Source organism: Leptonychotes weddellii, chromosome 2 (assembly GCF_054177405.1).
Source record: "Leptonychotes weddellii isolate Sample4059 chromosome 2, ASM5417740v2, whole genome shotgun sequence".
Lineage (NCBI taxonomy): Eukaryota > Metazoa > Chordata > Mammalia > Carnivora > Phocidae > Leptonychotes > Leptonychotes weddellii.
The window spans coordinates 12,438,842-12,463,504 of NC_138370.1; the positions used below are offsets into that span (position 1 = coordinate 12,438,842).

A 24,663-nucleotide genomic window follows, 5' to 3' on the forward strand; every position below is an offset into this window, starting at 1 on the left:
GGAACTGCCGGCTGAACTGTGAGCTGGACCCCAGCAATAGGACGCTCCTTGCCCCATCCCCTGTCCTTGGAATGTGCGTTCTCCTTGCCCTTCCTGCTCCCAGAGGCTCCTCCAAGGTCATAGCCTTGAGACAGCGATGTGATGTTGAGAACACCTGCACCGTGGATGTGACTGAACCCAGGGCCTCCATAGAAACTTGTACGGTTTGGTGGGCAGGTGCAGAGAGCCAATTGTCTTGTTGCCTCCAAGATAACCCTCAAATGCAAGTTCCCTTTGCTTATTAAAACTGCCACCGACCAACCAGGATTGGCCTGCTCCTTTCTCCATCTCTCGCTGCCCTCTAAGTAGAGAGGCCAATTTCAGATTACACCGGGGAAGCTCCCCGAGAGGGCTGCAAACCAGCGAGAAGGAAGTGGATGGATCCCTCCACGGTGGGCAGGGGGCGGGGAGGAAAAAGCAGATGATATGAACTACATGTTGTGATGGGAAGAACTTATTATGAGTAAGTGATAAACAAGTGTGTGGAGGGTTAATGATTACAAGAAGCATGCAACCTAAAAAAGAATAATTTTACTACTTTCATAATATTTTCCAGATGAATTGAGCTTAGTATGTTAACAAACCTCTGAATTACATTTACTCAACTTCTCATTCAAAAAATCTTATTGAGCCAGGTAGTGTAAAGGGCCCTATGTGCCAAGCACAGTGACAAACTTTTTGGGCGACACAAGGGAAATGAGGACGTGGTCTCCGTCCTCAGCATTGACCCTGCAATGATGGACCCAGGCACATAAACAAACAACTCCAAAATGAGGTATCTTGTCCTGCAGGTAACACTAGAGAAACAAAATGAGGACGGTAAAACTTTCAATGATGCACTTCAGGATCTAAGAGAGCTCGTGATAACTGAACAGGGCATTCAACACTGGGTCACGGTTCATTCTCCACATCAGACTCCCCCCGCCCCCAACACCATTTCATTAGCTTCACAACAGTGTGACCCTGAGTTTTATATAGGTGAAATTTTTTGCGAGGCATTTTGGGGGAGTTGTACTGTATTATGTAAAATCCCAGAAGAGCTAACTCTGGAAGGCTTCCAAGAAGACGGGGCATCTGACCTGGGCCCAGAGAGGTAAGGGATCCTCAGGTGTAAAGCAAGGAAGAACATTCCAGACAAAAGGGAGAATAACAAATAAAGGCAAGAGGGAGGAAGTGTGCATGGCAGGTTTGAACCATTAGTAACAGGGAGAAGCTGTGCCCCGGGGACAGAAGTGGCAGAGCTAATTAACAGACAGCCATTTGTCCTTGCACCTTAACAAGGGTCCCCGTTGACTGATGAGGGGAACCACCCCGATACACCCCAAGGCACATACAAACATGGCTGATGTGCTCTCCACCGGCCGTCTGGTCCTGTTCCTTACTAGGCAACACAGCACATGAGTCCCATTAGCTCTAAGGTACTACAGATGGGCCCACGTCTGGACAGGAAATAAAAGGAGAACTAGGCCAATCATTATAATTTAAGGCAGACAACATTTATTGAGTATTGGGTACATGCAAGTCATTTTGCTGAGCCCTGAGGAACACATGACAGCACTCCAAAATTTATCAGTCATTAATAAAAGACGTAGAATGTGATATACTGTAATATAACCCAGAAAAATCTAGGGCCTTTGAATGAGATCTTCAAACCTCAGCCCGACAGGGAAGTGGAGAGCCCAGCAAATATCCCTTATATGCTATCCAGGCAGCCAGTCAGCCAGGCTGAAATGGCCTCCACACCCGACGGTGGTACCATTTTGACTTCAGCCCTGCTGAGGGAATGCAGATGGGAAGGAGCCTCAGCGTGGCAGAGCCAATGTTGTCAGTCTCCTCTGGGCTTCCGCAGTCCCTGTACTTTGGGCTTGACCCTAATGATCCATGAACCAGCCCTTCCATGGCCTTCATGGGGCGTAACTCAGAGAATGTGAGCAAGCATACCTCATGCCTGGCGGGGAGGAGCGGCCTAACGCAACCACCAACCACCAGTCTCACTCCCGAGGGGACACCGAGATCCCCATCACTCTTTAAGCCAACAGGACACCCTAGCCTGAAAATTTCTGCTGTGCTAACGCACTGTTTCGGGGCACCTTGCCATCCACTCTCTTGGTTCTCTAACTTGGCTTTCTCATCCGTATTAAGGACAACCGTCTACTGTAAACCTATTCATAATCACTTCACTCTCTTTATAAACCAGATCAAAGCAAACAAAAGAAAGCACAAAAAAATATTTTTATACCTGTGCATTACTTCCTCTTGGGAACCTATGAAAGCACCTCAAAGGCAGGCCTGGTTCTCATCAAAAGCACAATCCGGTCCTTTCTGCAATGCCCATCATGCGTAGAAATGACGAACGCACACCCCCTTCCACCTCCTCTCAAATGTGGCAGGCTCACAGCCCTGCCACACCTGGCCAACAGTCATCATCTAGCACTCTCTAAAACGTAAGGGGACAATGTTCCAAATCCCCAAGCACCACCATCACCCCGCCCCCCACCCCCCGAAAACTTGCTCTATGCTCAAAACAGAGCCTTTCCTTACTGGCACATGCCTTAAGGTAGCTGTGATTCCCCGGACCAACCCGGTCACTCCCGTGATCCATCTGCTCCTGCCCCACCTGACAACTCTCCACGCGCCAAGAGTGGAAGGAATCTTCAGCCCGTCTTTTCTTTGCTCTGACTGTTCTCTCAACCAAAGACGCCCTGCTCGCCCATTTGCCACCAATGGCTACGACCGTCCTCCTGTGGCAGGTGCGAAGTCCATGGTGAAGCACACCCCCATTTCTCTGGGTAAAGACACAGATCCTTTGGCTTGCTGTGCTTTTATTAAGCATACATTTCATTCTTTTTGTTACGACAGATGGTTTTCTATCACCTGTCTCTCTGAGTAAATGATAAGCTCTTTGAGAACATGAAATTGTCAACTTTACGTCTCCATAAGCACCAGGCTTCACACACACCATTCAAAAAGGTGTGTTGAAGGAATTAATTCTCCTGAGAGTTTCATTTAAAATGTGTGCTTGCAGAAAGGAGTCTTCAACTTCATTTCATCAGGATCATATTTGTTTTCCTAGTCCTTGAGGTAAATTTTGAGGACTCTTTTGAAAGCCTGGGCCCCCAACCTGAAGGGAATATAAATTTCCCTCCCTCCACCATATGTCAGAGACATTATGTATCTTCTTCCCAATTAGACACAACTCGCTCTTAGTTATAATCCATATGTTATCTTGCCAGGCTGTATGATTTAATAAAGACCAACTCTGCAAAAGGAGCAAGTGAAATGAAAAATCTGAGCACGACATAAAAGTAAACCAAGAGTAAATTTGCTGCTGTACATTTGTGAGATTTCACTGAATTTCCTCATCTCCTATAGCTTGCATAAGAACAAATAAACGGTTCCTCATTTAGTCGATAATTCACAATAAATACACAAATGCTTTCATTTTACTTTACAGATCTGTTATTACAGCAATAAATTTTTTTTCATCCACGCAAGTAGTAGTATTAAGCCATTACTAGATGTATTCTGTTTAAATGCTCATGCCCCAAGTGTTATTCTAAAGCTGCTTTTACTCACTTTTATCCTAATTCCACCATGGTGATGAACCTGAGGGTCTTTTTCAGTAGCACAGCATGAACAGCCCACTACAAATTAATTCATTACCGTATTCAAGCACTGCTACGTGTTTCCTCGTACCAGAAATTTTAAAATTCAAAACACAACACCAAAAAAAGTTAATTCTTTACTACAGAGTTCAACACAACATACTGAGTACGTCATCTGGCCACAAGATCCTGGGCAGGTCATTTGATGTCTCCAGCTAAAAAACTGAAGCAGCAGACTATAATCTCTAAGGAAACTTCCAATTCTAGTATTCTATGAGAAGATTAAATACTTTTATCTGATCCCCTGTTTACCAATCCACCCTGATTTACTTATGCAATGTAACTTAATTCCTCAACGTGCGCTTTATCAACTTTACATCGCAAAATGTTATAAATGATTTTGTGCCACATGCTACGCATACCATATGAGGGGGGGATCATTGTTAGCTTTTCAGACCATCTAACACATCATTATGGAACCCACAGAAAAGAATGACATAATCCTATAACTCAGCAACAAAAACAACCAAATAATCAAATCAAAAATGGGCAAAAGATTTGAATAGACATTTCTCCAAAGGAAATATACAAATGGCCAAGAACATCACCAGCTATTAGAGAAACGCAAATCAAAAGCACAATGAGAGGGGTGCCTGGGCAGCTCAGTCGGTTAAGTAGGTAAGCATCTGCCTTTGGCTCAGGTTATGTGGGATCGAGGCCCGGGACTCCCTGCTCAGTGGGGAGCCTGCTTCTCCCTCTCCCTCTGCCCCTCCCTACCATTCGTGCTCTCTGTCTCTCTCAAATAAATAAATAAAATCTTTAAAAAAAAGCACGAAGAGATACTACTTCACACCCATTAGGAGGACTAGTATCAAAACAAACAAACAAACAAACAAAAACCCTGAAAAGCAGAAAATAACAAATGTCAGCCAGGATGTGGAGAAACTGGAACTTTCTCGCATTCCTAGAAGGATGCAAAATGGTGTAGCCACCATGGGAAAGTTTGGTAGTTTCTCAAAATTTTAAAACATGGAATTATATGATCCGGGGAATGGAAGAATGGGAAGCAGGAACTCAAAGTGCTAGTCTGTAGACCAACGATCACAGCAGCACTCTTCACAATAGCTAGATGGTCATAATAACCCGAGTGACCATCAACAGGTGCATGGATGAACAAAATGGGGGAATATTATTCAGGCTTAAAAAGGAATGAAGTTCTGGCACTTGGTACAACCGAGATGAACCTTGAAAGCGTTCTGCAAAGTGAAAAAAAAAACAGACACAAAGGTACAATTATTGTATGGTTCCACTTACATGAGGTAGCTAGCATAATCCAAGTTCATAGACAGCAGAACCGTTGTTGCCAGGGGTTGAGGGCAGCGGGGTTATGGTTTAGTAGGTACATTGTTTCTGTTTGACATGATAAGTCCGTTCTGGGGTGGAGAGCGGTGATGGATGCACAGCATTGTCAAAGCACTTAACGCCACCAGATTATGCACTTAAAGATGTTTATAATGGTAAATTTTATGTCATGTAACTTTTACCACAATAAAAAAAAAAAAAAGCAGACAGGCACTGATGAATTCATTGCTACTTCCACTCTTTCCTTCAATCCTGTTATGGATGATAGTCATTTGATTCCAGGCAACTTGAAGTATGCACTAACCAAATATGTGCGCATGCACACACCGCACACACACACGCGCGCGCACAAACAACGAGTTATTCTTTGATTCCAGGCATCTTGAGTATTCGCTAGCCAAATATGTGCGCATGCGTGCAGGCACCCACGCAGACGCATAAAGAACGAGTTATTCTTTGATTCCAGGCAACTTGAAGTATTCACTAGCCAAATGCACGTGTGCACGCATATGGGCGCATGCGCGCGCACACAAAGAACGAGAGAAAAAGAGGGAAGGGAGGGAAAATGAGGATTTTCAAAAATTAAGTAAGGGCCAATTTCCTGTTCATGATGATGATACCTCGAACCAAGTTGGGAGGGAGCCTCTCCTGGACAGGCAAAGGGCAGCTTCTCCCAGCACCAACGTCTGGGGAGGGAAGGAAGCAGTAAAATTTATTAGCAGCTCTGCTAGTTACAGTGCCTACCTTGAGGGAAAGGGAAGTCGAGAGCAGAGATAACGATCAGGACTTACCCACATGGTTTTCCTGAATGATAAAAGATACCAAGCAACAGTTGAATTCTACATGTCAAACTAAGTGTGGAAGAACTGTAGAGAAACAACGGCGACGGCAAAGCAGTAGGTTGTTTGATGCCTATCATATAATTTATTAAGAATCTGTCTTTTAGGAATTAAAATGTATACACCCAGCCAAAAAGGTGTCTTATTAGTACTCTTGTTTCCCGTACGCTCTGAGACAAGGCCATGTGGCCCATGAAGACCTCTAGAGGGGATTCACCCTTATCTAACAGCACTTCTGGAACGGGGGTCTTACCTGCCCAACGGCTCGATTCTGTTTTACGTAGCCGTTCAAATTAGTGATATCCTTGCAGTCCTATCCTTGTAGCTAGGAGCGCAGATCCTCTACCTCGCTAACTCAAATCCAAGCTTAATACCTTTTTACCTTTTTTTTTAAATGTTTTATTTATTTATTCATGAAAGTCAGAGAGAGAGAGAGAGAGGCAGAGGCAAGGGAGAAGGAGGCTCCCCGCCTAGCAGGGAGCCCGATGCGGGACTCGATCCCAGGACTCTGGGATCATGACCTAAGCCGGTGGCAGACAGACGCTTAACCATCTGAGCCACCCAGGCGCCCTACCTTTTTACCTTTTTGTACCTCCCTCTCCATATAGTTAGCACTAAATAAATACCTGGGAAATACCTAACTGAATGAATGAATGATCAAAACAGTCCACTGTTCCAGTTGAATGACTCAACCCAAATTGCAACCTGACTTTAAAGAAATTTAAAAAATACATATTTTTAAGTCTTAATGTATGAAAAGCACCTGTAAGAGAGGCAAATCCTCCCCAACAATATTGTAAATTCATCCTGACTTCTCGACTCACCAGTATGACCACACCCAGAAGTGGAAATGCAGTTCATCTATCTACATTCCTTACTGGGGCGTCCTTGGCAGGCTCCCCCATTTCTACTTTCATTTTATAACCGAGAGAAGAAAGGGGAGCAATGCCATCTGTGTTGGTCCCTGGGAATACCCAGAACACCACACAAGCCCTTAGTGTCCTTTTGGGGCAAGAGCCTCATGTCCGACTCCTCTGTCTCCATTCTACCCTGAGGGCCTTACCTTCCAAGGTCAGCTAAACAGTGCACAGGAGTTAAGTTTTCCTATATGAACAAAATCCCAACATTCCCCAAAAAGAGTCAATAAAGATTTACCTTTAGGATTACTATTTTAAAGTGAGATTATACTTTCCTGTTCTTCTGTCAGTTGCAAATCCCCAAACCTGCTAGAATTCACTTAAAACTAATCTGCAGTGTTTTCATTGGTAGAAAGCAATCAGGAAAGCTCTGACCCACTGAGCAGCTGGGAATTTCTATGCTGAAGGTTTGGTTTAGTCTTTATTTTTCTAGCTGCTGGCCCTGCTAACATGATTCAGTGAAGGTCGTATTTAATCTCGCGGAGAAAAGCTACCTAAGCAGTTCTTAGGTAGGCTTCAGTAAAAATAAATTGCCTTGGCTCTGTAGAGAAGTCTGTTGCTTCAACCCAACAATTATACTCAGAGGGAACAAAGCAACTGTAAAATATTGTACTTGCTTTTAAAAGACTTTCACTGCTTATACGTTATGGCTAAGTGTTTCTTAATAATAAAGTTATTGTCAATAACTAACCCACCAAGAAAGTAGCAGCTCCCAAATACATATCTCCAGTGTATTGGTAACTATAGCTTATTTATATGTACAGGGAAGTATTCGTATACTCACGGGAACTTAAATGTCAAAGAAAGGGGCTGGTAAGATTGTTTTAAAGTCCTAGGTACAACGGAGAAGAAAAAAAAAACAATTTTTCCCCTTCTGGATGTTGAACCCCTAATACAAAATGACAAATCCTAACACAAAGCGACAAATCTCAATGTTTATGTGCCCAATACATATACCATTCGGTTTCTAACCCAACACAGATCTGTGCCATCCATCCTGAACTGGAATTCAGCCTTCTGAGCTAAACTTTGCTTCAGGGCTGAAAATCAAATCAACAAATATTTATCTAGTTCTTACTGCTTATCAAGTACTGGTGGGGAATGCAAAGGAATACAACACCAGCCTAGCTCACAAATCACTTGCCGTGTAGGTGTTATAAATGGAAAAACCCAAGGAATCGACAATTTTCTTAACAGTTCAAAGAGCCAGAAAAGGTTAAAGATGTTTGAGGCTGATCACCAAAGGAATGGCACATGCAGTGTGTTGCTTCTAAAGAAATCCAGAGCACTTTGGTATCTTCGGCTGAAGAGATCAAGGTGGGGTTTGTCTGGGGAGGTGGGGTGGGGCATGCAGTTACCACCGAACGACCGCATCACCGAAATGACCGCTCAAATCTGCTTTCCCTCAGATTCAGTCCTCAGATGACAACTTTTCCCCATATTTCTCTTCATATCCTAATCCTGGACCACACCTAACATGGCAGCCATCTGTGGCCATTACACTCTCGAAAATGTGGCCAGGCTGAATTCAGATGTGCTCCAGGCATAAAAGACACATTGGATCTTGAAGATTCGGTATGAAAAAGGAACATAAATGACCTCATCAGTATTTTCATATGAATCACATGTTGAAATGATAATATTTTGGACATACTGAGCTATATAAAATATTAAAATTAATTTTTCTGCTTTCTTTTTACTTTCCTAATGTGGCTACTAGAAAATTAAAGATTATGCATGCGGCTCATGTTTTATTTGTATTGGACAGTGTTGTCCTAATCAGTATTTTTTTTTTAAAGCTATGCTTTGGTACTCTGCCTCTGCCTCTGGTTATATCCAATACTAGCTCATAACAATCCAAAAATGTCTCCAGGATCTACAAAGGGATCAAAACTATTCTAAATTTTTTTTTCAGATACAAATCAGGGATTTGGAGGTTTCTGCAGTTGTGAAAAATCTTAGGCCACACTCTGATGGAGTCACACTAAGTCATTCTTCAGTAAAGGCTGTGTGAAGAAATAAAACTTCGCTGGATTCCTCAGTGTTCCTATGAGACACTCTAACCACCCGAGACCCAGGAATGTATGCAATATAGAGAATGTATATGACATAAAGATAGGACATGTCTGCATTCACTTCCCCTAGAAACATTTTATTCTTCACTGTGCCATGAGAATTGGATCTGTAGCCATTTGTCTAAATTAATTGCTCTGATCCAAGAGGATAATTTTACTCTTATCTGCTCCAGGGGGCCATCCGGTTACAGCCGTGACTAGGTCCCTGGGTTAAGCTCCCAGGGCGCCAGGATGACCTGTCTCTAAGCATGGACATTTCAAAAGCCATGAAGCCCAAATCTTAAGAATACTTCTAGAAAAAGCCTTATGTTCCAAAAGTTTGGGATGAGAACCCTGAATCCTTTCCATCCACTCTCACAGGAGCAAAGATGGGTTTGTTTGTGTTTTTTTTTCCTTCTCTGTTTCTCCCTTGGGTTGCTCGATGTTGTCTACAGAGCGTAGCCCACACCCATGTTCCACCTGTTTTCACAGCATCACCTGAGGGTCTGGGAATGGGTGCCCACTGCTGCAACATCACTCTGGCTGCTCACCTGGCCCTGATGATCGATAAAGAACTCTTTTCTCCTACCCCAGTGTCTTATTTCTGTGGTTTCACATACATAAAGGAGGTATCTGTGAAGTGGGGTAACATTTGTGACCACCCACACACAGTTTTTGACAAAACAGTGTGTCCCACCCTCACCAAGGAGCCCTCAATCTCAGTAGCTTCAAGTAGCTGAATCGGGACAAGGGCATCTCTCAGCATTAGCTGGGAAAGCCCAGATTCTAGAGCCTGGCTCCATACATCAAGGCAGAAAGAGCTCAAAAATGGCCACATCCAAGGGTCTCTGGGTGGCTCAGTCAGTTAAGCATCTGACTCTTGATTTCAGCTCAGGTCTTGGGCTCAGGGTCGTGAGTTCAAGCCCTGCGTTGGGTTCCATGCTTGGGTGTGGAGCCTACTTAAAAAAAAAAAAAAAAAGCCACATCCACGTATAGCATCCTCCTCAGCAATGTCCTGATCTTAATATTTATCAAGGTAAGGCCAGAGGGAACACTTCAGAGTTATCTTGAGAATATTTTTCTGGTTATAAAAACAATTGTACTGCTATATTAATATGGAAATCCAAGTGTTTCAAGAGGGGTGGGGGAAAGCCAAACACCCTCGATCCCACCATTCAAATGTTTTCTGCCAGTTTTTTCTTTAATGATGTATATGCGAATACACGCACTTCTAAAATAAAATTAAGGTCACAATTAAGTATCTCTTTTCCTCCACTCAACATACATCACAAGCACTTTTCCATCATTAAATGCAAAAACATGAATTTTATCAGCTATCCATCCTCATCATCTGGATGTGCCAGAGTTCATTTACATGTATTCCCATTGTGGGTATTTAGATTGTTTCCAAATTTTCACTATAACAAAAGCTAATTCGATAAACATCCTCACAAATAAATCCTTGTCCCATCTCTGGTTATTTCACATGAGTACGTTCCTACAAGTGGGATTACTGGGACTGAGAGTTTAACATTTTTAAGACTTTGAGTCTATAACACCAAATTGCACCCCAGAAGGTTTCTTTCAACATACAATCCCAACTAGTTTCACCATCAATGACCTGTGGGACCCAGTGATGGCATGTGGGGCTCAGCCTTAACTTTGCCACCTGTTCTTTAGGGGAACACGGAATCAGCCCATTCTGCTTTCCTGATTCCTAGTCACCCCCTACAACCTGACAAAAAGAAAAAAGCGGCCCGGAGGACCAGCGTGGGTCTAAGAGGAAGACCTGCGTGGGTCTAAGAGGAAGACCAGCATGGGTCTAAGAGAGCGATTACAATATTTCTAAAAATTTGTATCACCATGTATCTTCCTTTCGGAGCCCATGGTTGCCTCCAAAGGCAATTCTGGATCAAGTCTGAGGCCTCAAGTCGGGGCAGCAATTCCTCCATCTGCTCCAGCCCCAGCACGCCTACCTCGAAAGGCTTCAACCATGCTTAAGGGATAACTACCCACAACCTCCTGTTCACTTGCCTAAAGCTGGCTGATGCCTAGTGGTTTTCCCATCAGACTTTACCTCCAGCAGGATAAAAAGGCTTAATTCCAAAGTTGGACATGGGGGGTCCTCTAGTATTTCATCTTGACCTTGAGTTATCAGTTAACTACCAACTTGCTCCCTGCCACCCCGAAATTCCTTCAGTGGTATTTGTTAATGAGACAGAAAATCCACCTGCCTGATTCCCTCTTTTCTCTCCCTCCCACTCCAGAATTCAGTAGGCACTATTCCACCCTATGCCTTACTCTCTTTTCATCATTTCACCCCCCAAAAGTGTCACCTTCCAATGCCCTCCCACTCTTATCCCACCCATCCACGGACCCACTAACACCCTATCCAGGTGTTAGGACACTCTTCTCACCACTATAATTCTTCTCATCCTGTTCAATAATTCTAGGGTAAGGAGAACAAAAAAGCTCTCTTCAAAAGTAACACATTAGATATTACTTGAAAAAAAGCAATTTGTATGCAGTCTCTTCTCAGTCAAAATGTCAACCTCATGAAATGGGAAAGTCCGTAGGATTCTAAGATTATGGGGCCAGGACAGTGTATTCTATCTATAAAACATTTCTTTAGATCCTACACAAACCTGACATTTATAAGCTCAATAAGAACAAATTAAATTGGAAGCTCATCTTTCCTTCCATCACACTGGGTGTGCAAGTATAGCAAAAGATTGCTAAGTATGCCTGAAGAGAAATTATTTATGAAAATTATATAGCAAGTACTTAACTCCCAAAAATATTGGTTTAATGAAAATTAGACAGAACTTTATCACACAAAATCCTAAATTAAGATATTTTGTTGAACGACATTGGCCTTGCCCTTGAGATAAACATGCTCAGAATCCCTCATCAGAAAGAATTGCACAAGCTTTATTTTCCATAAAAATGGGGATGATGCTTGACTCCAGTTTTCTCTTGTTTATTGGAGCTGAATACTACATTGATAAAGGGGAATATGAACTGAAACAGAAACAAACAAAAAACAAACCCATAACTCTTGATGGCCTTCCTAGACCAAGAGACATACCCACAAAACAAAGTCCTTCTTGCCTCTTTAGAATGGAAAATTCAAAGGATCACAATCATCACACTAGTATCACTTTCATATGACAAGCAAGGTCAACAGGAACAGAGCCAACAGAGAGTGACCACAGATTCCCTACTCAAAATAAAATGTGGAAAACAGGTCTGCATAGCATGGCCTGAGACAATAAAAAAATAAACGATCTGGCCCTGAGAAGAGATCCTTGATTCAGTGGTTCTCTGCCTTCGCTCTGGCCCACACATCTGAGGGACAGGGATCCAGGAGGCCCTGGTAGATAACAGAGGCTTGCTATGAGGGTGGGGGTGGGGGTTCTTTGGGTAAAAGAATCAAGGAGAGGAAGGCCTTGTAGATAGTCTTAAATCTAAAATTTCCTTGTGGCTTCTAAAAGCCCCTTCCCTCCCAGGTGATGCTGAGACACGCAGGAGCCCCATACCCCACAGATAACAGACCTACACACAGCCCCATTTTACAGATGTGAAAACTAAGGTGCCAAAAGGAGAAGTGATTGGGAGAGTTAATGAAAGCGCTGAAAGTCAACTCCGGGTCTCTGGACACTTGAGTTCATGCACCTTGCACTACACAGAGCCTTGAACATAGCTGGTTGTCAACAAGTATTTAATAAATTAGAGATAGAAGGGTACATGTTTGTGTTCATTCAATAAAATAACTGCCTGGGTTACTACAATGGTTCACATCCTGGGATCCCTGGATCCCCAGCAGAACTCAAAGTTCCTGCTGCCAGCAGGGGTCCTGGGCTAGATTCAGACTCAGAAGGCCTAAGGGGACTATGAGTTTATCTAAAAAAAAGGCTGCCCGGGATCTAAAACGTCAAGTTTCTCTACTTTGGGCCAGAATTAGATCAACCAAATTTGAGGATGCTATTTCTCCCAGGTCAATCGGGAGTTCTGCCTAGAAGTCTTCTGCAATTCTCATAGTAAAAACAGGCATCAGAGTCTTCCTAACTAAACACAATTTATTTCAGGGACAGTCTGTCAAAAGATGGAGCTGGTGAGGGGGAAAATCATTGAAAAAGGAGGCTTGAAGGTAAAATGCGGGCGGATAGAGTGCGCGGGGCCTGGTGGAGTCCTCGGGACAGGCTAGGGCCTGGCATCAGGTGCCCAGGGGCTGGGTTTGCTGCTGGTGTATTTCCTTTGGTATATTACACAAAATATTGGCTTCACGTTGAAATCTGGAACCTACAGACAATCTATCAATCTTTGTTGAAAAATCAAGATTTATTCAAACTTCCTCACTTCCATTCCCACCAGCCACTTCCTTAAGGGACATCCCTCAACCCTGCCTCGGGCAGACACTATGCACCCAATATTGATCACATTCAGGACAAAAGCAGGACACATCAGAGAGCCCTGACCTCCTATCCCATGTGAGAAGAACCTGGCATCCCATACAGATGAAGAGAAGAACTGATTTTATTATTAATAAAACTGACACTTCACAGCAATTTACATTCTGTTTATATATTACTTTATGTACTTTTAGATGTTATATTTTATGAAAAATACACTGTTTATTATATTTATTTTCACATACGTAGTGTTGGGCATACAGTAAGCATTCAATAAATTAAAGTTAACCGAATTTCCTTAAAGATGTTATAGCAAAATACTAAAATCAGCTAGGGGCATACCTGTAATAAACATAATGAAGCAATGGTAAAGAAAATTCAGACTAAAGCACACGGAGCCTGAAAAGATGTTTATATATAGAGAGAGAGAGAGAGAAAGGGAGAGAGAGAAGGAATACATTGGTATCACTGTTATTTCCATATCATTTGGTCTCCATGGATACCATCTAACTTCTCTTCTGACAGGAAAAAATTCACTGACAATATTATATTTCACTGTTAAATTCTTTGATGCTTTGCATAAAATAGCTATTCTGTGTTTAATTCCTTGCCATTATCCATATACTCTCAGAAGTAAATCCCTTTTTGCTGCAAATTCTGTAAGAGAAAGTCAGTGTTCAATCCACAGTCCCAATTTCCTGGCGTTTTCACATTAATAAAAATGACAGAATTCTGAAAGTTAACGCCTTACATATTTGTAGATTGCTGTAACTTATACAACCTTCTTTCATACACAGGATCTCATCTGTTCCCCAAAGCAACCCTACCAGATAGGCACTTAAAGTACTATTATCACCTTCCATAGAACTAACCCCAAAAGGGTAATCACTGTTATTTCTCTTTCGGTTGTGTATTATCAGCTGACCCACTAAAATACAATTTCCCCAGAGGGTAAGGAAGTTGTTTTCCTGTTCCCAGTTGAACCCACAGAGCCTAGCACTGTGTCTGGTGCCTAGTGAATGTCCCAGGAATATTTATTAAGTGAATAAATAAGGTCCTTCATCTGCTTTACGCCCTCTTTGGTATAAAGCACAAAACAGACTCATGTCCCAGATACCCCATTTAGAGTTCTGCTCTTTATCAAAAGGAAATTGTGTGAAAACGTTCTAGAAACAACACAGCTCATAGTCGATAATCCTAAGAATAAAAGGACAGTGTCCTTGCAAACATGAAGCAATGGATGCCCATCAAAAGTTAAATATCTGAAGTCTCGAATGTTCCACTACTAGTTGTGAGTTTAACAGCCTTAACTAGCTTTGGTATATTGAACATCTGCCTAATAAAGTACTTCAGGAGGCAGAGTTAGAGAAAAGTGGGGCCATGGTTCATAGAGCTGTCAGGACCTTAGGACAATCATTTCTTTGCCATAATTTGCTTCCAGTTTAACTACAAACTCTTACTTTTGATTACGATGACATTTTTACAGGTAAATAAGTCTGAAGTATGCAAAATTATCTTCAGCTTGTGAAGATCAAAAGAAAAAAGACAACTCGCTGAGGATGAAGTATATAAATGTTTAATATTAGGAAGCAATTACAAATCATCACAGAACAGAACTCCCGAATCCAAGAGGCCAAATCTAACTTCTTACACAAAGGCTGAGTTATAAATTATAATCATTCACTAATTACGGCGAAATTCCGGACTTTGCCATCTATCAGTCAATAGACGTTCCGAGGTTACCCCGCAGAAATGCCCGTTTAATTTCTAAATATTCCATCTCCGAAGTTTCCTTAGAAAAGACAAGTTTTTCCAGGATTTTTTAGGTTTCTATTTCGACCCCTTCCCCTTCCAAAAAAGGAAGGATGGGGCGTTGGGAAAACTAGAGAATCGTGAATCTGTGTGCCCCCCTGAAATGAAACAGGGATCCCCTCCCCCTCCAGGTCCTGGTAGGGGAGCGCGCATCTAACATCAAGACGATCCACCTTTCGAGCTCAGTCTGTCACCAGACCCCTGTCTGCACCTGCCCTGCGAGCCCCAAAAAGTGCAGGCTCCTAAGCTCCAATGCAATTTGCAATCGGTCTGAAAACTAATAAATGCCTGCAGGCTTGACAGCAGCCTTGGTGATTCCTGAAAATCCACAACAGGAAATGTAACTATCCTCCACCCTCCCTAGCCATTCATCAAAAGCAGCCCCGGTCACGGCAACAGGGAGGCCAGTAGCAGAAGGCAAATGCCAGCACTTTTCCTCCTGTAGGAAGACTCTGCGTTTTCTTATTCCGTAACCAGGGACGGGGAGCACTACCCGCCGCCCGCACTGGAGGGCGGAGGCTGAAGAGGGACGGAGAGGGTAAAATGTCCCCAAGTTCCAAGCACTCCCCTACGCGGTTGCAAACCAGTGAACGCCGCGCCGCTAATCCGTGGCCACCCCGAGTGCCGGCCCCAGGGGGCACACCTACAGCTGAAGCCCAAGGCTTCTGCCTACACCCACGGACCCGGGCGCCTCAGCTGGCGCCCGGAACACTGTCCCCGCGCCCGGCTCGGGCTGCCAGCCTCCTTCCCTTCTCCCCCTCCAACAGGGCAAGGGGGTAGGGCGGCAAACGTACCGAGACCTGGGGCCAAAGACAGATGCCGGCGCGTCCTGGCGAAGGGATGTAGTTACATGCAGAGGCCCTCCGAACTTGCGGAGGCTTCCCGAGCCCCTCTCGGGGACCGGCCCCAGGCCGGGGCACTGAGCGCGGCCGCAGGCGGGCGAGCGCCACGATTGGCCGCGGCGGGCAGCGCTCGGTGGGCGAGCCCGGCCGGCGAGGCGGAAAGGAAGTGGCGGCCACGGCTGTGCACCAACCACGTTCGGCCGGCGGGCGAATGCCACTCGGCGCCCAGAGCGGGGTCGGAGGGCGCGGGGCGGGCACTCGCGTCCCCACCCCGCCGCTGCCCGCGCCCCTGGACCCCCAGGGGACGCCCGCCCCCACGCCTGCCAGCAGGGCGCCGCTCGGTCCCCGGAGGCTCCCCGCCCCCACCTCGCCCGCTCCGTAGCCGAGGCGGGTCAGGCCCAGCGCGCTAGGCCGGCCCGGGGGCGCCTGAGGGGACCCGGCGGCGCCCGGCGCTAGGCCGCGGCCGGGGCGGATGACCCCCTCCGCGCGGCGCCCTCCCGGGACGCGCCGCCGGAGCCCCCCCGCGCGCCTGGACAAGTGCAGTGACAAAGCCCCGGGGCCGGGCCGGACGCTGCCGGCGGGAAGGAGGACGCGGCGTCCCTCCGCAGCGGCGGTGGCGGCAGCGGCCCAGCTTCCAGGAAGCCGGGCGTGCCGGCCAGGCCCGGCCCCCAGCCCCGCTCGGAGCCCGCCCGCCGCCTCCGGCCGCTGGCACCCGACGCCCGCGGCCGTTCCCCCGGTCCCGCGGGCCGGCGAGCCCTGGGACCGCTGCGGGGCGCCCCACCAAGTTTCCTCTCGCCGCGGCGCGAGGCGCCTCTCCCGGCCGGGGCGCGGGGCGCAGGCAGCCGGGCGGACGGCGGACTCCTGCTTATTCACACTGGGGCTGCCCGGAGAGAGGCGCCGCCGCCGGACACCGAGAAAGACCCGCTGCCCTGCTTCGGATCTGGTGGCGACGGCGTCTGCAAACACGCACACACACGCACACGACAATTTTGTTTTAAAAGGAGGCCCGACTCCAGCGGACCTGCGCCCACACACACAACACCTGGGGCGCAGAATCACACAGAGCAGGTCTGTGTCCATGGAGCCACCTCTCCGCATCTGCAAATCCAAAAGTGAAATTAAACCTCCACCAACCTCCTCCTCCTCCCTCTCTACCTCCTCCTCCTCCTCCACCTCCTCCTCCTCCTCCTCCTCCTCGCAGCCTCAGCAGCAGCGGCAACAGGAGCAGAACCTGCTTCCCCTAAAATCGGATGATCCCTAAGGGCGCCGACTGTTCCTCCAAAAATCGGTATTAATATTTATGAACCCCAGCATTCTCCGTCTGCAAAACACTGTGTCAAACCATCAGGACGCGCGCACACACACATCCCCTCCAGTCCTCACAAACATGCCCTCGAGAAAAACACACACGCACAGTCACAACTATTATTTGAAAAATGTTACCTCTCAGTGTGCTTTTTCACACTACCAATACAATTCCGCAAGGTTTAAGTGTTGCTAGGGTGTGTGAAATGGAAATGAAAGCCCGTCAGTTGAATAATCGCAGGAGCAAAACTAAAAGTTACTCCCCGGCTTGCCTGAGAACAGTCCAGATCGAAAGCAAAACAAGGAGAGGAAACTGCGAAGAGCCGAGGCTGGAAATCCCCCCACCCCCCGCCCTCCTCCCCGCCTGGCTCCCTCCCTCCCTCCCTCGCCTCCCCCCTCCGCCCTCCTCCCTCCGCCCTTCCTCCCCAGTGTTTGTTTCAAGCTTGTGCAACCGGGAGGTGGAGGCGGAGGGAGGGCGCGAGCGGCCCGGCCGGGAGGTGCGGAAGTTCGCCGCGGCTGTTCATTGGCGGGCAGCGCCGCTTTCATCATTTCTCGGAAAAGTCAATTTCATTTTCACTTCCCCACGTCGCGGCAGCGGGAGCAACAAGCGGCTGCTCGTGAGTCTGTTGTTGGCACACCGGGACGCTCACACTCGCTGCGCACACGCCCGAGGCCCGGGGGTGGGGGGGTGGGAGGGGCATGGGGGCGACCGGGCCCCAGCTTCGTTTCAGGCCCGAAGCTAGCGGCGGTGGGAGAGGAAAGCAGGTACCTGAGCCTCCATCGTCAGGGTTACCTGAAGGCTGGGAAGCAAGGAAGGAAGGAGAAGGAGGGCGGCAGGGGGAGCAAAGGGGGCGCTTGTCATCCAGTTGGTGGGGCAGGTGTAAGTGGGGTTTAGCCCCGCCGTTTTCAGAGTGGCTAAAAACTCACTTGGTAGCATGCCCGCCTCCAAGGAATAAAAGGAACGATGAACGGGCAAGACAGCATTTCTTCCATATTAATGCAAGAACTGGGCCAGGCGAGGACTTGCGACCTTAACCTTACTTGAACCCTCATCAGGAGCTGAGGGTGTAACCATTTGGAGGGCTGCTACCATCTCGGGCACAACCCGGCGCTCTGTCTGGGGGGCGAGGGCGATAAGGAAGGCCTTCCCCTAGTCGGTCTACAGCAGCACACTGGAGACTGACTTACCGCCCGTGCGACAGAACTTACTTCCCTGCAGGAGGAGATGCGCAAGAGTTCATGTGTGAGTTAATTTTACTTCAAGATGTCTTAATCGTATGTCTTAGTCGTGGCCGGGCCAGGAGAGATGCTTCATACTGTGACACGTTCAGCCGCATTCAGATTTGACCTCTCTAACTTAGTAGCTGGGCATGCTCCGTCAAGTTGCATGACCTAAGGCCTCATTTTTCAATGCTGTGAAACGGGGATAAATGATAAAATGCAAGACTACAACTACAGCACCTGTCACCTTCAAGGTGTGTTAGCTCACACTACTACGATTCATTTGAGACCTACCGCTTTTGGGTCCTTTGCCTTAACAGTATCAATTCTCATCTAATTATCCCTCTTTCTTTCCCCAACTGCAGTTTAATCAGCCTTCTCCCAAGCTTCTCTACCTCAACCAGGAAAGACCCTTCCTGGGAGGCCATAACTATTTACATGTGAACCCTTCTAAAAACATAGCTCCAGCATCCCTCTTTGCCACAGAAGTATTGAATTCTGTGGATTGGAAAAGAAAAGTCTCCAAGTATGCATGTGTGATGAGGAGACAGCTGAGTGTTTACGATTCTGTTTTGTGGCTGTGATCTCAAAAGTAGATCTCACATACTCACATTGCTTCTTCTCCCCTCTCCTATAATACTATCTGACACACACTTGCTTTCTTATTTCCTAGAACATTGACCGCTCCGGGCAACGAGAGTCATTATAGACAAAGTCTGTAGGGCAGCTGTCATTCTTTACCCACCTAGGGACACAAGTTACAAACCCAGTAGTCATTCTTGATGTCTTCTTTCCCCCAACATACATCTATGTTGGCCTGTTGATGCTACTCCCAAATACGTGTGGACCTGGCCCCTTCTCCGTCCCCACTGCACCGCCCGCGTTCAGTTATACGGCTGCCTCCAAACATGCCCACCGCTGTGCTCCCCCAGGCCAGCGGCCACACTACCGCCCAGTTCAGTAGAAAATTAACTTCAAATAAAGCACAATTCCAACCCTAACTCAGCCTCTCATAAACCTCTCTGTAGCCTTCAGAATAAAGTCTGTATTTTTTTAGTATTTATTTATTTATTTATTTTTAGAGAGAGAGAGCTAGAGCAAACGGGGGCGGGGGCGCAGGAAGGGGGCGGGCAGAGAGAGAATCTTTTTTAATATATATATATATTTATTGTTATGTTAATCCCCATACATTACATCATTAGTTTTTGATGTAGTGTTCCATGATTCATTGTTTGCATATAACACGCAGTGCTCCATGCAGAACGTGCCCTCTTTAATACCCATCACCAGGCTAACCCATCCCCCCACCTCCCTCCCCTCTAGAACCCTCAGTTTGTTTCTCAGAGTCCATAGTCAGAGAGAATCTTAAGCAGGCTCCACACCCAGCGTGGGGCCGGACACAGGGCTTCATCTCACAACCCTGAGATCATGACCTGAGCCGAAATCAGGAGTCACTTCACTGAGCCACCCAGGCACCCTATAAAGTCCATGTTATTTAACAAAATATATAAAAATCCATCATGATCTGGCACCAAGCTACTTTTCCAGCCTCATCTCCTGGGACTGGGCCCCAGGAGCTCCACACCCCTCCCTTTTGTCACGCCATTCCTTTCTGTAAAACAACAGAGCTATCCTCTTGTTGGTTGTCTTATCCTTCGCATGGTACCCAGCACAAACAGGCGCTCAAATACTTGTGAATTAATAATTACCTGCCCCTTTTTTCTCATGAAATATTTTAGACTTTATCAGAGTATTTTATTTTTTTATATGTTGTAACTGATATTTATTGTGCAGAATGCAGAAAATGCAGCAAAATTGGAAGAGGGAAATAAGCCATCTGGCATGTCACCAGTCAGGAATTGGGCTGCTGATATTTTTATGTATTTCTTTAATTTTCCTAAAGGTCCATTTCAGGTCCTCATCGACGCAGTCTCTCTGTATCATGTAGTAATGCCCATTGCGCTGCCCATTTTCCATGATGTGTGTGTGACTTCCCTCTGTCCTGTTCTGTTTCTTGGCTGGCTTCTCTTCTGCTGCCGGCCCCCTAAATTATGGTGTTTCCAGACATTCCATCTTAAACCCTTCCATTTTCTCATTCCACGTGCTTTCTCTTGTGCTCTCACTCATGCCCAGAGCTTCAGCTAGCTCTATTTGGTGTTAACTCCAAAGTCTGTAGCTTGTTCCTTGGGTTCGACAAATTATGCATGTCTAAAACTAAACTCATCACATCTTTCCCAACAACCTTGTATATTTATCACCTCGCTGACCCACCAGCAAACTGGCATACATCAGTGACTCCTGCCTTTCCTGAGCCCCCTGGAGCTCCCGGAGGCACGGGTACTGTTTCCAATTTCTCAGACCCCTAAACACATAAAGCATAGAATGAATTTCACTCTATTCTTGTGACCTTGAAGATGTATCGCTACAGACCAAAAGTATAAATACGCCCCCAAAATCCACATGGTATTGACATACACAGTCAAGAAATATTTCTTGGCCTTTTGATGAGATACATACAGTCATAAATCTCTGTGGAAAATGGATCAATATAGCAAAATATAACCTTTTTGAATGTCTCTGAAAAAGGTAACCTTTGCCATACCAAAGAAATCTGACCAGACCCCTTGGTCTAATACAATAACCATTGTGCGAGCAGTCTTATATAATGAAACCAGAGTGATCTCCTGAATGAGACCTGTTATTGTTTCACCTGGGGAATGGGACCTTCTAAAAGAAGATCTCCCTGCATGCATTAGGACTAATTTCTTTTCAGGGAAGTTGAGTAAGAGCAGTGATTGGACTTGGAGTGATTGATCTCTCCATGAAGGATTTCAACTAAGGAAGAAATTTAAAGATACATTCAAGGTTAACCCCTTTCAAATGGGTTTTTCATTTGTTTTCCTAACAAGAAGAGTTTGATAAAATAATCATTCAAATAGCCGACATTTACTAAGTGCCCACAAACTTTTCTCAGCATTGGGAATACAGCACTGAACCAAAACCATTGGAAATCTCTGCCTCCTGAGAAGGTTTCTTCCAGTCTAGTAAATTGTCATGTTAATTTCCATTACATCATCTCCCAGTATCCCAGCATCCCCTCCATCTATAATCACAGCCTTTAGAAATGTACGTTAAAGTTAAGAATGTGCAATACGAGGGCTCGCTCACTATAATGTTAAGTATTTATAGTTGTGATTAAATCAGTAGCCCCTCATCCATCTGTTAATTGATGTCCCAATCTTCTCCACCTTATCAATGATACCACTCTTTTCTGGCCACAGAGGCTCCCCTCCATGGTGCTATAATTCGGGGGATTATAAAATCATAGAAAATGAGTATTCCACACTTGCAAGAGCAGTTGGGCCAATAGAGAGGCATAGACTATAGTCCTGAACTCTAAAGAATATTACTGTGCAGTCCCCGTTGAATAAATATACAGTCAAGTTAGATTTTAGTTGAGACAGTAGAACTGTAATGACATTGAAAAGGCTCTCAATCAAAGTTCAAGGATCAGAGGCATCAAGTTGGAGAAATTCTTGACTATTACCTCATGTAATGGTTTCTCCCACTTTACTAGAAACTCTGAAATGAGGTCTATTTTGTTGCAATTATTCTCTGAAATCATGAATTTAAATTGAGCGATATATTGCCCAGTCCTTAGTAATAAATATTAATTTGTCCTGTTCTGATGAAGTAAGGGAAAAAATATTCTTTAAAATTGCCAGGATAGGGGCAACTGGCTGGCTCAGTCAGTGGAGGGTGTGACTTATAATCTTAGGGTTGGAAGTTCAAAGCCCCACGTTGGGTGTGGAGATTACTTAAAAATAAAATCTTTAAATAAAAGAAAAGAAAACTGCCAGGGTGTGTGTGGATGTGTGTGTGTGTGTGTTTGTGTGTCAGAGAGAGAGAGAGAGAGAGAAAGGGGGAGAAAGAGAGATTATCTTGTCTAAAAGGAAGGTTTACAATTTTTACAACTTCATACATTGTTTTTTGCTAAAATTTCTCTGTTCCATCCCCAGATATCTTTGAAATATTCATCACTTCTCCAAGGTGATAAACTATAAAGTAGTACTTTTATTTTTAAAGTCAGAAGGAAAAGGTGTCAAAAAAAAGGAAAAGGCATCCATAGTTCTGTCTTGAGGTTCTTTAGAAAGAATAACTATAATAGTTTCAAGTATTAAAAATATTTTAAACAAGAAATAAACTTAAGGGGCGCCTGGGTGGCTCAGTCGTTAAGCATCTGCCTTCAGCTCAGGTCATGATCCCAGGGTCCTGGGATCGAGTCCCACGTCAGGTTCCCTGCTCGGAGGGAAGCCTGCTTCTCCTCTCCCACTCCCCCTGCTTGTGTTCCCTCTCTTGCTGTGTCTCTCTCTGTCAAATAAATAAAGAAAATCTTTAAAAAAAAAAAAAGAAATAAACTTCAAGTTTTTAACGTAAATTCAGCAAACCACACGATTCACTGGATCTGGATATTTGGAGAATTTTTTGTTACAGCTTCCAGTCTCTGTAAGCTCTTCACATAGCGTATGAAGCTCGATGACACTCAGCGTGTTCTTTTTCTTCCCAACCATCCGCATTCTGAATGACACCCCCTTCGTTCTATTTGCAAATGTTTGGAAATTTGCCAGTCAGAAAGACAGAAGAGTGTCATGAAACAAAGGACTTACAGTATTTTTAAGTCTCCGACTTGCTCGAGAAAACCTCATCTCCCCTAAATCCAATACGTGCATGACAGTTCACACACACACACACACACACGACTCTTGGCACTGCCTCCTTGGCCTCTGAGGCGAGTGGGTGACATTTTGCAGGCCTGTGTGTGGAGCACGGCCACTCTGGGGACACTGAGCTGCTTGAAGGCCGTAGGAACAAGACAAGCCCCTGCTCTCCCAGAGCTTACATCCCAGTGGGGGCAATGTCAACAGACAACCCAACCAATAAAAAAGTTACAGATTGGTCTTGGTGTTTTGAAGGAAATAAACAAGAGCTTTGACTGAAAATACTGGCAGATCTAGGTGGTCAAGGAAAGTTCCTCAGAGAAACTGACAGTTGAGCCGAGGCTTGAAGAACAAGAGGGCGCCTGGGTGGCTCAGTCAGTTGGGTATCTGCCTTCCACTCAGGTCATGATCCTGGGATCGAGCCCTGCATGGGGCTCCCTGCTCAGCGAGGAGCCTGCTGCTCCCTCTCCCTCTGCTGCTCCCCCTGCTTGTGCTCTTTCTCGCTCGCACTCTCTCTCAAATAAATAAATAAAATCTTAAAAAAAAAAGAACTAGAGGATGCTGTGTTAGTTTCCTAGGGCGGCCATAACAAAGCACCACAAACCAGGCAACTTAAATAAACAGACATGTGTTGTCTCCTAGTTATGGGAGCTGATAGGCCAAGATCAGGTGTCACAAGGAGAAGGTCAGTTCCTTCTGAGGCTGAGGGAGGGATTTCCTCCATGCCTCCTAGCTTCTGGTGGTTTGCCAGGAATCTTGGGCATTCTTCGGCTTACAGATGATCTGTGATCTCTGCCTTCATTTTCACATGGTGTTCTCCCGGGAGTGAACCTGTGTCCAAACTTCTCCTTTTTATAAGGACACCGGTCATTGGATTGGAGGCCCACCATACTCCAGTGTCATCTCATCTTAACTAATGACATCTGCAAAGGTTGCATTCTGAGGTCCTGAAGGTTAGGACATCATCATATGAATTTGGTTGGGGGGGTGGGGGGAGCTTGCGGAGGACACAATTCAACACATAACGGGTACAATTAGGCACTAAAGCCCTGGGGCAGAGGAAAGAGTGGGGACAAAGGCCCTAAGAGGCGAAAGGGTCTGGTGAATTCTGGAAAAAAGGCAGCGGATCAAGGAGTTTGGGTTTTATTCTAGGATCAATGGGAAGATTTCCACGGGTTCTGTGGTTTTAAAGGGTCATGTTGTAAATTTCCCAGTCGTCACTACAGCAGTGCAATGCAAGGATTTCTTAATTTGTTGGTTTCTTAGGAGAATTTACAACTGTTTTTTCATTGCCCTCTCAATTCATTACATGTTGGATTTGCTGAGGAAATACAACACATTTATGATATTTGGAAACAGTTTTGTCTTTTTTATTTTTTTTTTAAGATTTCATTTATTTATTTGTCAGAGAGAGAGCACAAGCAGGGGGAGCGGCAGGCAGAGGGAGAAGCAGGCCTCCCGCTGAGTAGGGATCCCGATGCGGGGCTCGATCCCAGGACCCTGGGATCATGACCTGAGCTGAAGGCAGAAGCTTAAC

The 24,663-nt window shown here is 45.6% G+C and overlaps 1 protein-coding gene and 1 pseudogene across 4 annotated transcripts in view; one reads left to right on the plus strand and one right to left on the minus strand.

Annotated features, from left to right (window-relative positions):
• IRF2 (interferon regulatory factor 2) overlaps window positions 1-17,518 on the minus strand; it is an 80,439-nt gene extending 62,921 nt beyond the window's left edge. Inside the window, exon 1 of one of the 3 annotated variants that reach the window (XM_081807505.1) lies at window positions 17,326-17,518. The gene's annotated coding sequence lies outside the window, so the exon portion shown is untranslated. Of the gene's footprint in view, window positions 1-15,834; window positions 16,114-16,924; window positions 16,975-17,325 lie in introns of those variants that run through there. The other 2 variants (XM_081807515.1, XM_081807499.1) reach the window with 2 other exon arrangements.
• The window catches only part of LOC145720265 (uncharacterized), a 92,042-nt pseudogene that overhangs the window by 4,931 nt on the left and 62,448 nt on the right, over window positions 1-24,663 (plus strand). Inside the window, exon 3 of the transcript XR_014143152.1 lies at window positions 831-1,017. The product of XR_014143152.1 is annotated as an uncharacterized LOC145720265 (transcript). The remainder of the gene's footprint in view (window positions 1-830; window positions 1,018-24,663) is intronic.